Source organism: Neopelma chrysocephalum, unplaced genomic scaffold, assembly GCF_003984885.1.
Source record: "Neopelma chrysocephalum unplaced genomic scaffold, ASM398488v2 Primary Assembly neopelma1_60, whole genome shotgun sequence".
Classification (NCBI taxonomy): domain Eukaryota; kingdom Metazoa; phylum Chordata; class Aves; order Passeriformes; family Pipridae; genus Neopelma; species Neopelma chrysocephalum.
Window position 1 is genome coordinate 12,053,642 of NW_020897715.1, and position 17,165 is coordinate 12,070,806.

At 39.2% G+C, this 17,165-nt stretch overlaps 1 protein-coding gene across 16 annotated transcripts in view; it reads right to left on the bottom strand.

The window, feature by feature from the left end:
- ZBTB20 (zinc finger and BTB domain containing 20) overlaps window positions 1-17,165 on the bottom strand; it is a 503,503-nt gene that overhangs the window by 140,537 nt on the left and 345,801 nt on the right. For 15 of the 16 annotated variants that reach the window (XM_027681156.1, XM_027681153.1, XM_027681152.1 and 12 more), the window contains one exon: window positions 845-899. The exons of the other annotated variant lie outside the window; for it this stretch is intronic. The gene's annotated coding sequence lies outside the window, so the exon portion shown is untranslated. The remainder of the gene's footprint in view (window positions 1-844; window positions 900-17,165) is intronic. 16 annotated transcript variants of the gene reach the window in all.

The following is a 17,165-nucleotide window of genomic DNA, read 5'->3' on the forward strand; positions in this document are numbered from 1 at the left end:
TGTGAGTTTTTGTTCCAAATGCGCAAAACCATCATGTGTCAGAACCTGACAAAATTAAAACTCAAATGATAACAAACAAACACTCCCAAACGCTCCTTATTCCCCAAAAAAGGAAAAAACAAAACTTAAACTATGAAATAATTCATTCTTCCTGTTCTGGGTCTTAAAAACGCAATCATCTGAATAAATATAGTATTTTCTTCACTTGTAAAGGTCACCAAATCAACAACCTATATAGCACCACACAAACTCAAGTGAAGGAGAGACCAGATGAGAAGAGAACCCTATGTAACATCTTCCAAAGAAACCACTAATAGATTTTTAATCCTGATACGGTTAGGTGTCAAAGAAAATACAGCATATTTAATCTACCCAGATAAGAAGAGCAGGTCAGAGAGCACTCAGGACTGGGTAAAGAAGAGTCCCATGCCACAAGGTCACATTTCATCAAGGACAGGTAGCAATGCTAGCTGACCATTTTTTGTCCTTGTTGTGCACTTGCACAGCATGGAATACTGTTTTATTTTGAATTAGAGCACAACAGCATAATGGCCACCAGAACAAGTATATTCCCACGTATAAACAGACACGGTCCATATTGTCATCCAGAAATGCACATATAAATTCCAGATCAATCAATCACACAATGTCACTGAACTAAAATCTGAGTCCCATTAGGTGACACTGCATCAAAATCTTGGACTGCATTAGAAGAAAAACTCAATATTGAGTCCTGTGGCCATGGGGAGCAACAGAAAAGTTTACAAGGGCCCTGAGCCAACTTTGATGGAACTTCACAACTCATACCAATGAAAAGTATAAAATGGTTGGCATAAATACTTACTCAAGAGACAGAAAAGGTTCCTTCAGAGAAAGGCCACAAACTGATTGTGAGTGATCTGAGAAGAAAAGGGAGAAAGAAAAAAGGAAATCAAGTTACAATAAACACACTAAATTATACCAATATAGAACAGGGATTGAGGAGACTTACAGATGGTGGCAATTCCCACAGAAGAGGTAAAAAAAAGCAAATGGTGTTTTAAATTCACAAACTGCATAGATCTTGGAGGCTTTAAACTATCTGATCCCAGAACTACGTAGCTGAGAAAACAGGTAGTGGCTTGGGAGCCTTTCAGTCCTGGGATAATTCCAAGCCAGCAAAGACTAAATATTCTCTGGTGGCCTTTCAACAGTCTCCGTGAAATAGGCTTGTGGCTCCTACGGACAAATGCTCTTATCACAAAAACACTGCCAGACTTGAATGGCATCCTTCTTACCAGTCATGCCAGATATACAGGATTCTGAAACAGAACTTGCCTTCTCGATCCTGACCTTCACAGAAGAGGGGTTAGGCTTATTATTAGGGCTGAGAATGCTTACATTACAGTTGATAGCTGCACAGAAAAATTGTGTTGTCTTAGTTCCTTCTGTCAACATAGTACCTTTTGGATTTGATTGATTTGTTACCCTGAGACCCCTAAGAAAAAAATGACTGCATGAAAGTGGAATGGCTAAAGGATTGCAAACTTTTGGTAGACTACAGGTCTGCTATGGAGTATCTAAGCTTTATTGTCAATATATTTATTTCCATATTTATTTCCAAAACATATTAACCTGGGATGAAGCAATAAACAATATTAATCAAAGCCTGATGCTCTGAATTGTAACAAGAAGATATACTCCTGTTGGACACATAAAACAAAGGCAGATGCTCCCCAAATGTTCAAAGCTACAAATCAGTCCTGTCCCCGCTTCCCTTCACCAAACTGAAAAAAAATTTTGGTCGACAGACCAGACAGAGCTCTCCATAAGGTTGCTATCAGGGAATGAGGAGCACAGTGGACAAAGACCATGAGACCCATGTCTGTGCTACAGTACTTAAGACATGGCCCTCAACTACTGTTTCCTGTCTAGTTACAGGGAGAGGTAGAGAAATACAAACATGACTTGAGACAGTGAAGGAAAAGAGAGGAGCTCTCACAGCAGAGAGAGAGGAAAGGCAGGCAGAAATTTTGTTCAGAGTTGTAGCAACTATTTGTGGGACTTATGGTCCTGGTAGAGCAGAGTGTGAGAGAAAGCATTTTTGCATATCTAGTGGTTGGTCATCGGCAAGGGAGGTGGAGGAAGTAGAGGAAAGAGCAGAGAGAATCATAAAAGCTGTAGAGCAGGAAACAAGATGCTTACAGCATCCTTCTGATAGGCCACCCAGAGAGGCCCTGTTTAACAGTAAATTTCTCTTCAAAGAAGCTGACTGCTCCCACATGTAAGGAAGACTTGCATGAGATAGATAACAGGATGGATTCTGCCCAGATTGAAAAGCTGAAATGACATAAAATGAAAGGAAGGGCAAGATCAGGCTGGTGGAGAGAAGGTCTTACTTTCAAGAATCCATTATTCTAATGAACTTTAAGGGGGAAGTTCTCCTTGTGGAAAAAAATCTCCATTGCTAAGCATGTATCCCTTATTCTCCTTTACATTGCTCCTGAAGATTTAATCCTATGGAAGCCCATAGGCTCATCTGCAATAAATGGTACGTGAAGGACTGTTAGTGGCTGTAGTTGGGTAGTATTTCTTTCAAGGTTCTGGGCAGATGGGACAGCAAGCTGCAAACCAAGGAAGAACCTGAGACAAGAGGTCTGAGCCAAAGAATGTGCCTTGGAGTCCCAGAGTTTAAAAAAAAAAAAAGAAGGTAAAAAAAAAAGTAAAAGAAAAAAAAGTGGGAGGCATCCAGTATGGGAAATAAACCTCAGAGAATGGAAAATTTTAGGCTGAGTGGTTAGTGTTTGGCTCTGTTATAAGCAACATAAAACAAGGTCTCTTAAGGGAAAACGTCAAGCAACTTTGACAACATGGATGCCAAAGAATTCTACAAATTACAGCCTGAGATTCTGGAGGTGCTGAGTAATGACTTAAACCAACATTACCACCAAATTTGCTGTAAGAAGTGAACGAGATTGTCGTGCCTCATTAAAACCGTAGGGTAATTTTAGACAGGCACAATATACTAGAAGGTGCAAACCAGGATCTGGCAAATCACCAGAACTGAAACACCGTAATTTTTAAAATTATTGCAATTGGTCTGGACATTTGATTACCAGTTTTGTTCAAAAGAAAATATATGAAAACAAAACTTGCCCTGTAAAGTACTGGAAAAACAAGACGTGTCTGAGGAAGCTATGATTCATTCCAGGTTAGATAACTGCAGAACACGTTTGCGGGAGAGAAGTGGGCCAAATCCTGTTGTCACTGCCCTGTGCAATCATGCTAACTTAATTGAAACCATGAGCAGAACCTGAACCATTAAAATGCTGGGGTGAAACATTTTATGATATGGCACTGTTGGTCACTAGAGACATTTAACCTAATTACATTAGATTAACACAGTAGATTTCTTCAAGATATATTATTATATAACAACATAAGAAAATGAAGTCTAAGAAAGCTCACTGTTTTCTCCAGGTCGCTCTGCTAGAAGCAGAATAGTAACCTGTCTCAATTTATGTCGTTTGTTTTCAACCCAGTATGGCTCTGTTTGGTGGAATGGACAAATGGAATCCACTGATCTTTTCTATATTGAATTCCAAGTGTTAATTAATCATTATTACTTAGAAGCTGTTTTGGCCATTGGACAGAATAACCAAGGGCTAATCCTAAGCCTGTCCTTGGCTTTATCGTGGCCAGATTCTGCTCACTTTCTCTTTCTTTGCTACATGAATAAATTTTATTTAAATCACAAAGACTAAAAGACAAGCAAGGTCTGAATGTTAAGGCTATTTAGGAATCTAGTCCCCCCTGAGTTTAATGAGAATAAGGTTCCTAAACACTGAAGAATTTCTATTTATGGGGAGTTGAGAGGGTGAAAGCCAGTGGCATGAGTTACATTATATAAGCAGATAATAGATTTATGAGGCTAACTACAATTTTCAAAAGTGACTGAGGTATTCAAGTCAAAGTCCACTGGAAGTCAGTGAAATTTGGGCTGTAAACCATGCAGGGACTTGAGAATATTTTACTTTGTTAGCTTAAGCATTACCTCCTTTCAACAAAATTAATATCTGAGGTGTCAAAAACATTTTTGCAATTGGCATTCAGTTGCTTCTTAGAATTTATTCACTAAATGGCTTGAGTTAACCTGCTTCACGTGCAATTCTGCTCCATTTTTGCAAAGTGATTTAGGGTCTCTCTGATATACTGCACTGCCAAGGTGAGCATTCCTTCAGCCCCAGGCTGGGAAGAAGCAGGATTGAAGGACTGACAACAGATTCAGATAATCCTAAAATGACTGGTCTGCCTGGAAACATTTTCACCCTTTACTGACATAAACCAGTGAAGGGCACAGCTTTATCATATGTAATCTACTCAGTGAATTGGATCTAAGATGCAGTCTTGTTTCCCCTCCCATTCTGAATGCACTACACCTGCTATCTAAACTAAAATTTAATCCCAGTGGAAGATAAAGAAAATAATTTACTAGAGAATTCTGCAGTTCAGAGGGGGTCAAATGGAGCCAGTGCCATTCTGGGGAAATGCAGTGAAAGAGCAGACTCAACTGAAATTCAGTGGAGCCCTTTAAATGATCTGAGGGGGCAAAGAGGCTGCGCTGCATTTCTGACACAGCCGAGACAGATTACAGCAAAATTAAATTGAGGATTTTGGTGGATATAATTGTTGTTTTTATATATTAATGAATAACAATAATACATGATTCTAAACTGAATACCAGGTTTGACATTTAATCTGAGCGCTCATACTATCCATAAATGTTCATAAACGTCACAAGACCCCTACCCTTTGATTGAATTACAATCTAGTATGCAATTTAGGAAACACGGATTAATCTACATAGATTTATATTTCTGCAGGTTACACAGTTATTTGTTGATTTATACCCTTTTCCCCTAAGTGTCCTTTCCACTGAGAACCCAGCAACCTACATGCAAATCCTTAATAGGAGAGCAGCTCAAAATCCAGTGACTAGCAGCAGATGGAAACTTGTTTCAGTGAAATCTATACTAATTATCATTTGCCTTTTGAAGTCACCTCTGCTAATGGCCAGCAGAATCTTAGTCCCTGTGATATCTCCTATTACCTTCACATTACTTCTTACTACAGCCAGCAATCACCTAACATGTTTCTTGGCAATGCTGTGCAATTAAATCACCTTTCAATCAGCTTGCTGAGGAATCCAGAGATGGAAAGTGCTTTAATATTAGGAGTTAATTACAAGAATGCAGAGGAAGGCAGTCAGATGTTATGTTAGCATACCAGAAATATGACAACGCCTTAGCCACAGATGTCACACACGAGGTAAGGGCCACATCAGGAAAAGTGACATGGCAACACAGAGAGGAAAATGATCCTCGAGTTCTCCCTTTCCTTTTTTTTTTTTTCCTGTGGTCATGCTACTTGAGGTGGCCACCTCCTTTAGCAGTCAAAATATCTGGAATTTCAGTCACCTGTATTAACAGGCTTCACTGCACAATGGTGTCTGCTTAGGGACTGATAATGACACCTACTCAAGCAGTGTGTCACAGCACAGAAGTGGTCTAAAAGGCCCATCAGAGAAAAGCAGTTCTGTGGATCTTGACCTCTGCAGAGGCCTAATTCTGCTCCCTTTGATATCAAGCAAGTCTTTGCAAAGGATTAACTGGGCAGATTCCTTTTCTTCCTCTGCATCTTTACCTCTGTGTGCCTCCTAGAGGAGGAAGCTCCACAGCCTGGCCCCTGTCCTCATGGACTCATTTAGTCATACCAGACTGAAGAGAGGGGCTGGCTACTCTACATAATACGGAGGGAAGTTACCATCACTCGGTTGAGCTGCTGCTAGGAAAGCGATGAACCGAGGGATGGTTTTACAACTGAAAACTTATTGCAGTGAGGAAGAAAGCTCATATAGAAGAAGACACTGCAAATTCAGCTTTAGAACCAATTATATGGCCATGTATCAACTCTTTATCTACGATACTGGAGAATCAAAATAAAATGATCTTTGAGAAATGACAGGGAGTTTTTCTATTTACATTAGAATTAACATACGTTTGCATACATTGGTACACATATATGTATTTTTGCTTTGTATCATTAAAGAATTTGAAAAAATCTACCCACCTACAGGTGCACATGCCCTTTTTAATGCAATAAACAGCCAAATTGTTGTTCTGTAGAGAATGCAATGATGACTTGAGAACAATTTTGAATCAATATTTATCAATAATACTTCCATCACTCATTTTCCAAAGGCAGAGCATGTTTAGAAGCTACAGTGCACAAGATAATAGAAAAGGCAACTGACTGTTTCCTCTCTCAAATTTGAAGACAATGCCTTGCAGTTTACCTCAACACATACTGTAGAGGATTTATAACACAGCTCAAGGTTATATTTTCTTTCACTAATGTATTATTTAGTATCATTGTTAAATTTGGGCTGGAAAATTTAGTCAAAGGAGCCTTTTAATTTTTTTTTTTAATTAAGAATAGTTAAAATTTTAGTCTTGTCTTTTTCAAATTGAGAAATATGTTCTGAGAAAAGGAGACTTTAAATGTGTGATACACATGCACACACATAAAAATGCTTTTATAAACCAGAAACTTCACGGACCCTTAACTAGAAAATACAAAAGAAAAGTCTTGATGGAATAGATGTTTCAGCACACTCTGTTTGCCAAGAAGGCTTGATAATATTATGTTTTGATAAGACAAAAGAAATGAATGCAATCAAAATTTGGACTTTCATGTATATGTAAGCTAATTCAAAAAGACATCAAGCTGACTCATACCACAGGTAACAGCCCAAAATAAGTCCTAACAGCTGTTCTCAATGAAAACAATGAGATAGATGAAACAAGAAAAGTAATCTCTTGCATCTGCAAACTGAACTCTAATTAACATCCTTTGGAGGTCTCCTGCTCCCTAAGAACTGCAGTCAAGAAAAGTCTCTATATGAAGCACCACCTCTGAGGAAAACATCTTTAAAAGAAGAGCAGGAGAGCTCTCAGGAAGCAACAGTGCATTACAGCTTTAGTTGCTTTAAGTGGCTCAGGGTGAGTGCAAAGGTAGCCAAAAGTGAGGAAGAAAAATGTTAAATAGATTCTTGTTTTCTAATGTAAATGTAGTATTTTGAGCATGCACCCTGGCTTAAAGATGGCCTGAAATAGAACTACTTTTATCTTTCAGTAACTCTAACCACTGACTACATCTTTGAGGGATTTGTAGCAATATGTTGGAACTTAGCTTTGAAACCTTAAATAGAAGAAAACAGAAAACATATCTACCTAAACACACAAAGATATATACCTAAAAGTTCTGCCTTTCAGGATCATACCTTAAAAATTATGTCTTGTCTCTGCTCACACCTGTAGGTGAATTTTCTGTTCTGATGGAGTGTGGTTGAACTGGCAGCTCACAAGTTAGATCTGTTGCCTTACACCATAGCCACATCAAATTGTGCTCTCCTTATTGCAAGCTGGATAAGCAGTGAAGCATATCTTCTGCTTCCCTGCTTGGAGATTTGCAGTTCTAGTACAGGGTCAGTGTTCTCTGCACCCTCTCAAGTATCTGTCCTGAATTCAGCAGTTCCAAAACTGGACTACACAGCATAAGAAAATACAATCAAATAATACTGAATTATTTAGGCAGACTCAACTTCAGTAATCAAAATGTTAAGCTGAGCAAAAAGGTATTAGGAACTAAATGCATCTTTATTAATAATAGCAATTAGTGAAGTTACTATTAATAAGGAGATAATTGCTATAAAATCTAGTGATACATACAAATAGGTTACTAATGTGAGGAAGTGACCCTAGAAAATGAGTTTAAGTTATTGGTTGGGAGCTTTCTATTGCTAATTATGATTTTCTTTCTGGGTATTAATGTTCCTCCAGCATGATCTGATAAACCTGGCGGTGCTGTGATCACTTCTCTAAATGGTGTCTTTGGACTATATGCAGTCCCAAGAGCCATGACACCCCACTCTACGTAATTTATTTCCACAGTGAGACGTGCTGACTCCCCATAATATTTCTTTCATTTTAATGTCTGACTAATATTCAATTTGGGACATAAGTATTCCGATATATCATTTTTCCCTGATGGCACTGCAGATCAGAACTAAAGGGCACTGGCTGGGTTTGTGAGTACCACGACGCTCAGAGAACAGGCTCAGCTAGGGTGGGGGACACTGTGAAACCTGAGCTGCAAGGGGACTGGAGGGTCTGCAGGGATGTGGGGGTCTGCAACATCCATGGGTGCTGGGGGGGCAAAGAGTATGAGCAGACCTAGGCTGAGGTTACATTGAACTTAAAAAATGCAGCTTGCTCTCTTTGGTGAGAGCTGTATGGTTTAGGACTAGAATATGAGGGTGTCTGTTAAATCAGAAGCAAAGTGGCAGCAAGATCGTTACGGAAGAGTGTGAGCATGTCAAATCCATCGTCACAATCATTTAAAGAAAGTGTCAGGATGTTTTCCTGACTGCCTACCCAGTAAAGAAATCAGAACTTGACTATACGAAGACCTGTAGGAAAATCTTAACCTGACAGAGACTGTACATAAGAACAGCAAACTTTTGAAGGATAAGATAGCATATGGTTTCTGCTCCATTTTTTACAATTTGTGCTGCTTCAAACATGAATTGTGTTCTTGTGACAGTATGCAACATTTGGAACAAGACTAAAAGCATTGCAGAAGTATTTCACTTTCCTTTAAACCCCTGCAGACCCACTGAAGTCACCAGGGTTACGCAGCTGTACTTCTGTATGCAGTGTTAAGCCTTCGGCATCTACAAAGACAAGTTAAGTATGTGCTTTTTCTGAGCTTTCCAGAAGGAGAACCAACTTGCTTTTTCCTAAGAGGCCATAATCAATACTTTGGAATTTATTTTTCACCTGTTTCTTCTCACTTTATGCCTATTAAAATAAGTCAAAACTACCTTATAAAGATCCACTAAAACGGCTTCTGGGAACAATACTCTCCATTTCATATTTGGTATGAGAACAGTGTACTCTGTAGAAATGCTGTTACTTTTGTGATGCGTGCCCTGACACAACTGAGTTTCAGAGGAACTAAGTTTTTCATTGCTCTTTTATATGGGGATGCACGGCTGAAGTGTCAAGAATGCAGTCTCTTATCATTGAATCTGATCCCTCTTATTAGCAAATCTGATGATATTTTATAGGATCCTGTTCCTAATCCTAAGTTTTACTGCTAATATATCCAAACCAGCTCCCCTCTTGAATTCTAGTTTTGTCAGTTTAACTTTGACATGCTTCCCTCCCTGACCCTCACCACCTACATGATGCTGCAGGAAGGGAGTTTAGGTTGTGCAACAGTAGACTAGCTTAGATGGCATTTTTTACCAACTCTTCCACCTTAACTGGAGTATCCATTTGATAATATAGATAGAGGACAAGACAGGGGAGTCGACTGAATCAAATTATTGCAAAATGTAACTGAAGGGAAAAGGTATATGCCCCAGTCAGACATAATATAGAAGAAGTCACACTTGTAAGTAGCTAGCACCTTCTTTAGTAGGACTCAGCCTGTAAAGCCACACTTCTGTTACACTCCTGAACTTCCTCTCCTGAACAACCAAACCATCTTGGGCTATCTCAGCCTGGCAATTTCATTTGCTGACCTGGTCAACAAGTAGAAATAATACTTATAACTGAATTGTAGGATATGCTTCCTGAATGTCTGAATTATTTCTTCCGTTTTCCAAACTTCCCAGTTTTCCCCAAAACAGTACAGCTTATCCATATCTATACAGCTACAGAGAGCAACTAACATGCCCTAAAGCTGTGAAATTCAATGTACATAGTCTCGAAGCTTTATTTGTAAAAAAATCCAAATAAACCACCAACGAGCTGAACATCACTTTTTGCTTTATAGGGGTAATTGTCCTTATTCCAATTTTATGGAATGAAAAAAGGAAAGAAGAGAAAGCTAAACTAATCTTGAAGCTGATCAATGCTAAAAGAGAACTACAAAATGAACTCACATCTTTTCATGCCCAGTTTAGAGCCTGTATCACATCAAATGAGAAGAAAAATCCTTACAGAAACCTGAAAAGCCACCTGCATGTTCCTTTCAGTGAAGAAAAGCCAATCCCTTTGATTGCTGAAGCCAAACCAAACAGCAGACAGAGATTTTACAAAGTCTCTTAGTGGTGAGCCATAGTTTATGCTACTTATTAGCTTTCCTGTAAAGCTAAATGTCCATTTCACAAAGACAAAACCAAAACCAAACCCAAACAATTCCAAGAACTTATCCAAACTCAGTTTACATAGTTCACTGCATCCATTCAATTCAGAAACAAAAACCCTTCCTTATGGGTTGGATTTGAATACAATCATCACACCATTTTCCCAGTTATCTAAAAATGCAACAACTTACCATGATCAAAAGGAGGTTTATAGGTGAGTCAGTTTAAGAAGCAGCACAATAAACTGGCCTTATAGTCTAAGAACATGTCACTTTTATAGATGGACCCTGTCTCATATGCAATTGCAGAACTATATTCAGGGTTAGTTTGGGAGACAAGTGGGTAGGGGAGGAAAGACTCAAATCCAATGGATACTGTATAGCATGAGAGCAATGCTAGCTTTATTTTGCAACCCATTATTTTCATACAAACATGAATCAAAGAGATAAACTATGCCAATTTCTTCATAGCTGACTTGTTACAGGATATTGTGAGTCTTCACTAATGACTCCTTGAGGTTGGATATTACTGTGATTAGGAGTTGGGAGGATAGAGGTCTGAGACCTTTCAAAGGAAACATTTTGTTCAGAACTGTTACAAGAAAATAAAGTCAGCATTACAGTAACTTTAACAACCCAACCAGGATAATGGTCTGCTCATGCAGACAGTGCTTTTGCTATTTAAAATGAGGGACATAAACTTCATGTAAGATGGGAAGCTGAGATAACCCAGCTATTCAGTCTTGGGGATCAGAAAGCTGTCAGGTTGAGAAATATGAGTATCTGTGGAAACACTCTGGACAAGTAAGGAAGGCAAAGTTATTAGCAGATGGCAAAAAAACCTCAAACCCCAACACTTTAAAATTTACTTTTGGTTTGTGGCATGGATAAATGAATTAATGAACCTGAGATGCTTTGACACCCTTGGAAGCCTACTGAGATATATTTTGGTTTTATGCTAAAGCTGACTGTAGGCAATGCTATTCTGCACCGTCAGTTATCCCAAAAAAGACTGATGGCCATGCCCATCATCCAGGTTGACATGAGAAGCTCTACTGACTTCATTGAGAATGAAGCAAAGAGGTACCTCTACACTATGTTCCCTTTTAGCAAAGGCAGATAAAAAGCATTCCTTGAAGACAAACATAGTTTTTGTGGGATCCAATTTCCCCCCAGCTCCTATCTGCTTTCACGACAAAATCTTAGTTTCCTGATTGCCATAAAACTGAGATTAAAATAACAAACTTCCTTAGAAAGTATGCTGTGAGGGGATGCATTTTAAAATAAAGCATCTTTTTTCTTTCATTATCAACTCTATCATTTATCAGCTCTAGCTTTTATCAGCAGCATCTATCACTTGCCACTGTGGCAGAATCAGACACAACAGAACCCTTTGGAATCCCCAGTAGTGCAAGGTATCTGGCAGAGGTATCACTACATTGTGGTAAACCTTCACTGGAGGATTTTAAGTTAACCATGTATTTGAGAACAACTAGAGAGTTTCCTTATTCAAAGCACTCAACAATTTCCATTTCAGTGCAAGTGAAATGGTGAAAAATACTGAGAAATGTCTTATGTATTCAGAGCTTTTTACTGCACAGAGACATCAACAAAACAATTGACACAGCTTAAGAGCTAAGGTCATGTCTCCATCCTAAAAGAGCCTTGAAGAAAAGTTATGTACTAGACTAATGAGAAGACTCTATTTACTAGGAGAGCTATATAGAAAATGCCTGTGTTTCCTGAAAATATGTTTTCCTGGGGACAGGTCAGTGGAAAGACATACCACGTAACCTGGGAGATGATCACTGTTTTCTAGCTTCAAGGAAGGGAAAACCATGTGAGCAAACAGTCTCCCCCATGCACACCATACAAAAGTGATCCCTGGGAAGGGTTTAATGGATTCAGATTGTCAAAACGATGAAGCTGAAAAAGCTTTTACAGATTACGTCCATGACAAAAACTTTAGCATAATGTATATAGTGCAGAGTGGTTTTTGTCACGGCAAAAAGGAAGGAATATCATTAATTTAGACACTAAGTGTAAAGTTCTGCTGAAAATCTCCATGGGATAAATCAGAGAAATACAGCATTGACCAGACAAATGGAGCCAGGCAAGTCCCAGTTCTTGTTAGAAGTTATCGAAAGTGCCATTGAGTTTTTAAAGTCTGTCATCTCCGGTAGATGATAGGAAAAGGGTTGGACTGTTTTCTTCAGATCTACAAGCATCTGGCTACAGTCTTGCTGGGGCATATACATGATTGGAATCGAAAATGAGCTCTTTTAAAAGTGCTTCTTAAAGGGACCCTATTCATACAAAGTACTTTCTCCCCAAATCTTTTATGGGAAAAAAGCTCATTATGGTCACACAGACAAATGCTGTATAATCTTTCACCCTGTCCACTAGCAACGTGTTCAATCCAATTTACAGCACTTCCCGCTATTCTACTTCTGGACTCCCCACACAGCTCTCCTAAATGCATACCCATCCTGACCCACTGCTCCCCACCTGCTGCTCTTTCAATTTCAGGCTTCCCTGGAGCACTGACTGCCATTCATGCCTAATAGCAAGGTGGAGCAACTTGATTAGACAACTCTGAAAAGTGCAATTTCTGAGCCTCTTTTAGACACAGAAACACCATAATTAAGACACATAGTATTGTATGTTGGAATGCTCTGAGACAGAGATGAGAATGGCCTGCACTTCAGGAAATGTCATTTTGTACCTATGACAATATATATTCATCTGAAAAACAAAACTTTCTGACTGAAGCTCCTTTAAACTCCTCAGCCTGCTGAGAGATCTGTTCCTGCTCCTTGCATCCACTTCCACGTGGATGCACTAAGGGCAATAGGGGCTGACAATTAGTAGAGAGAAATTTTCAAGGAACCCTTATCCACTTCTGGAAGGCCCATCTGCAAATTGCAATTTTTTTCCAATGCAGCCTATTTTTTTCATCTACCTTGGGCAATTCTGCTCACTAAACATATACAATCTGCTTCAAGTACTTGACATTCGGAGCAGGGGTGAAAAGGTGGGATCAAGCAATGCAATAGACCATGTCACACAACTGATGTACAGCATTGGTTCTGCATCCTGACTGGATTAACGTTAAACCATTGAACCCTCAAACCATTTACTTAAGCCCATGCTTAACTTCAGATGTGTGAATGCAATGGGATTCAAGCATGTAATTAAAATTTAACCTTTACTTCCCTAACTTTAACCTTTACTACCTTAACAGAAATGGACTTATGCATGTGCTTAAATGGTTTGCTTTGTAAAGACCACTTACAGAGCTGAAGTAAGAATTGGAAGAAGAGATGAAGACATCGTTGTGATTTGGACACATTCAGGATTAGAGGAGAGAAAAATTTTACTATGAAATTATAAAAGACGGTAACTTCTTCTGGAAAACAAAAAGCATTTTTGATGCAATACTATATTTACTAATACTCACTCTATAGCTTTCTAGTTAGAGATGCGGTATGATTTTCTCTCACTATTTTTCCTTAAGCTAGTCTTATATGTATGTCCATCACCATTTGGAGAAGGTCAGGGCAGCTCCTGGGCTGATTCCTTTGCCTGCACAAAGGAAGGTAAGAAGCACGTGCAGAAAGCTGTCTGTCACAGCACTTACCACTTACACGGTAAGTACGTGTGTGAGCTGATAGTTCAGTACCTGAAAGTATATGAACATGTGATTTTTCAAGCGGGCCGTTTGCTTTGACTAGAGCAAAGCCTGCCTTTCTTGAATGTTTGCACAAAGCAAACACACAAAGGGCGTGACTACAGCCGGAGCAAACTCATTTGTAAAAGTAAGTGAATACTCACGGACTTTTTGTCTGCGTGTGTGTTCATGTCCACACAGTTGCTCTTTTATTAGGTATAAGTGGCCTTTCTGGTTGACACTGAGAAACAGTGCATCAGTGCTCATCCCAAGGAAACATTCACATCTGCCAGCTTCCCTCATCTGTCAATATGCCCATGCACAGGGCAGGAGCAGGGGTGAATCAGAAGGACTGAGCAGGACTGACAATAGAGGTTGGATCAAAGGTAGTATTTCTCTGTCTCTCTGAAATGCAGGCATTTTACAAGCCTTTCTCCCTGAAGGAATTAGGATTAGACTTCAAAGCTGCAGAACAAAACAGAGTCATACAGGCACACAATTATTGGACTAAGTCCATGGACAATGATACCAAGGGGTTTAACGTTCATGAGATCTTTTCAGACTATTGTAGTATCCTTTCTGTTCTGAGAGTTCTCTTGCCAGCAAAAGCCTCCAACCCCTCTGGTAGCGGCCGCAGTATTAGCTGGCGTGACAGCACCGTGTGTCCCCAGCCTCACCGGTGGTATCATATTCCCACTAGAAAGATTCAGTATACATCTTTCATGTTTCTTAATAAAGGAAAGGATTACAAGGTACTAAGAGTATCAGACATAACCCCAGCAGTCCCTCTTTCACCCGAATTCTCTTCTCCCAAGATAGTCATTACATCAACTCTAAATTAATTTATCTTAGGTAAACAGCACAGAAGTATTACAAACAGAATCAACTCCTCTTCAACTTGCAACACTTTTTTTTCTTTTACATTCTTTACAAACAGAAGTGGAAAAAAATAAAATATGTACATAACAGCAAATGTTCTCTCACTATTTTTCTTTTTTTTTCTGTTTTTTTAAACTGTTTTAATCTTATATAAACAGTGGTGATGGAACTATAAACACCATTATTCCACCTCCATGTTAATACTCTTATTATCTTGCATAAACAGAAGTGAACGAATATGTACATGACACCAATCAATCCTTAGGAAAAAAAAAAGGAGAGAGAAGTTTTTATCTTTTATAAACAGCGGAGGAAGAACTTAATGAATTCAAAATGTAGTTTTCCTGTTTATACTATTATGATCCGAAAGTAGAAACCAAATGATGTATATTCAACATCATGCAAGCAGTCAGTTATGAAATACCTTCTGCTGACTTCAAGAGTAAATGCAGCATTAGTGAAATCTGCAGGTCTGAGGGATTTGAAAACCAGTGGTCTGACTTTAACCACAGAGCAGGGGATGCGCTGTCTTCTCCTATGATACTTTTGCCAAAGTTCTTCAGCCCCTTCCTTGAAGTGCCACCCAAGATAAAACAGGACAGCTCAATCTCGGTGGTGAACCCTTAGTATTTAGTCCTTCTGGTGAGATTGCCAGACATAGGGAGGTAATTAATATAGATGGGTTATGTGTAATTTGGACACCTACCATTAGAAACTGGGCTCAAACCCCTAAGTCATTTCACAGAGGCCACCCAACAGCTGTTTGACAGTAATGACGTAATGACTTCGGGGCATGACTGACCTAGGTCAGATTTAAACATGTAACTTCAAGCTGATAGGCTCCATATGTCAGTACTAATCCCCACAACCACCCACGCCTTCTGCCTTCTTATTTTTGCGTGTGCTTGTTTCTGGTTGATCTTCTAAAGCCCATCTCCAAGCCTAAAAGATTCTTCCCTCTATCTCATATATCAGCCTTAACCAGGATGAAGCATAGTTTCAGGTTTTTTCCCCCTCTACCATAGTTTCCTATGGTGGATCCTGTTTTCCTTTGCTTTAGTCATGCAGTGTCTACTTCCTTCTCATCCTAAATTGTCAGCAGTGGCAACTGGTTTTCCCACAAAGGATGCTTAGAGGAGATTTTTTTTTTTTTCAGGGCCTGTCCCTTTTCAAAAAAGGGGCTGCTCTTCAGATTGATGATGCTCTTCTCTGCTGTTATCCCTTGCAAAAGCAACATGCATTTTGTTTCAGCCAGTCTGTGTATAAACACAAGCTGGGGTCTCCTACATAGCTGGGAGCAACTGGCAGCCCAGGTTGTAAGCCTTGCATTTCTTTTAAAAGCATTTATTCCCAGGTTCCAGACTGAATACAGCTTTAACTTGTATCCTGCTGCCCAACTTGCCACAAAGTTGGGACTTTTGCACAGGAAGAGAAGATGACTCAAAAAATTAGAACCCAGTTCCACTGTACAGATTTTAACAGGATGCATGGTCTGAACCACCTGCTAAAGGGCAAAAATCTCTTCTATGGGTTACTCTATGTGCTAAGGAGATCATGAAGGAAAACCTCTGTAAGAAAACTCAGAGGAATTAGGGCCAATCAGGGAATGCAGAGCCCCTCTGTTTAGGAACTAGAAGAAAAGAGTTTTGCTTGGCAGCAATCTGCTTTGCTGCATCTGAGACTGTGAAAAGAATTTCCTTAAAATAATAATTGCTCAGATAATCGTGATGCAGTGATCGTGAATATAGAAAGTGTTGTCCCCCTTGTTTCCCTCCTTTCTTTTCCTTGTATTTCACTTGTTTTCTATATTTGTACATACTCTGAGACCCAGTTAGTGACCCTTCTGCTTTCTACCAGAGAAGAGCCCTGAGATGCAAAGTTCTGGCCAGCAGGATCTATGTCTGAATTTTCCCTCCTTACAGGGATGTTAAGTCTACATTCTGCAGCCTCTATCTAAAAAGGCTTTTTTAAGCACCAAATTAAACACACAGGGAGAAGTAAGGCCTTTCAGAGGAGGGTAGCCAAAAATTGAAGAAAAAAAAAACATATTTCACCATTTGTTTTGAAAACACCAAAAATGATTAAAACATATTATAAATGAAACCAAACTAAGAAAAAAAAACTTACCATATGAACAAATTCCCTGCCAAGTTCCATTTTTAAATCAAAGCCATTTTAGGCTCATATGTTGAAAAAGAGAGTCTTAAACTAACAAACTTATGTAATGGATTTTTAAAAACTGCACAGACGTGCTTAACTGAAAATGCCAAATCTGTTTGGACTACACGAGGAGAGAAAAGGAGGAAAGGGAAGAACGTACAAAGGTTTAGGATTCATCTGTGCAACTGCCCCCAAGTTGAGGCTCCCTTTGAAGTTGGTTCCAGCTTTCAAGGAGCCAAGATATATGACTTACTCCATTCTA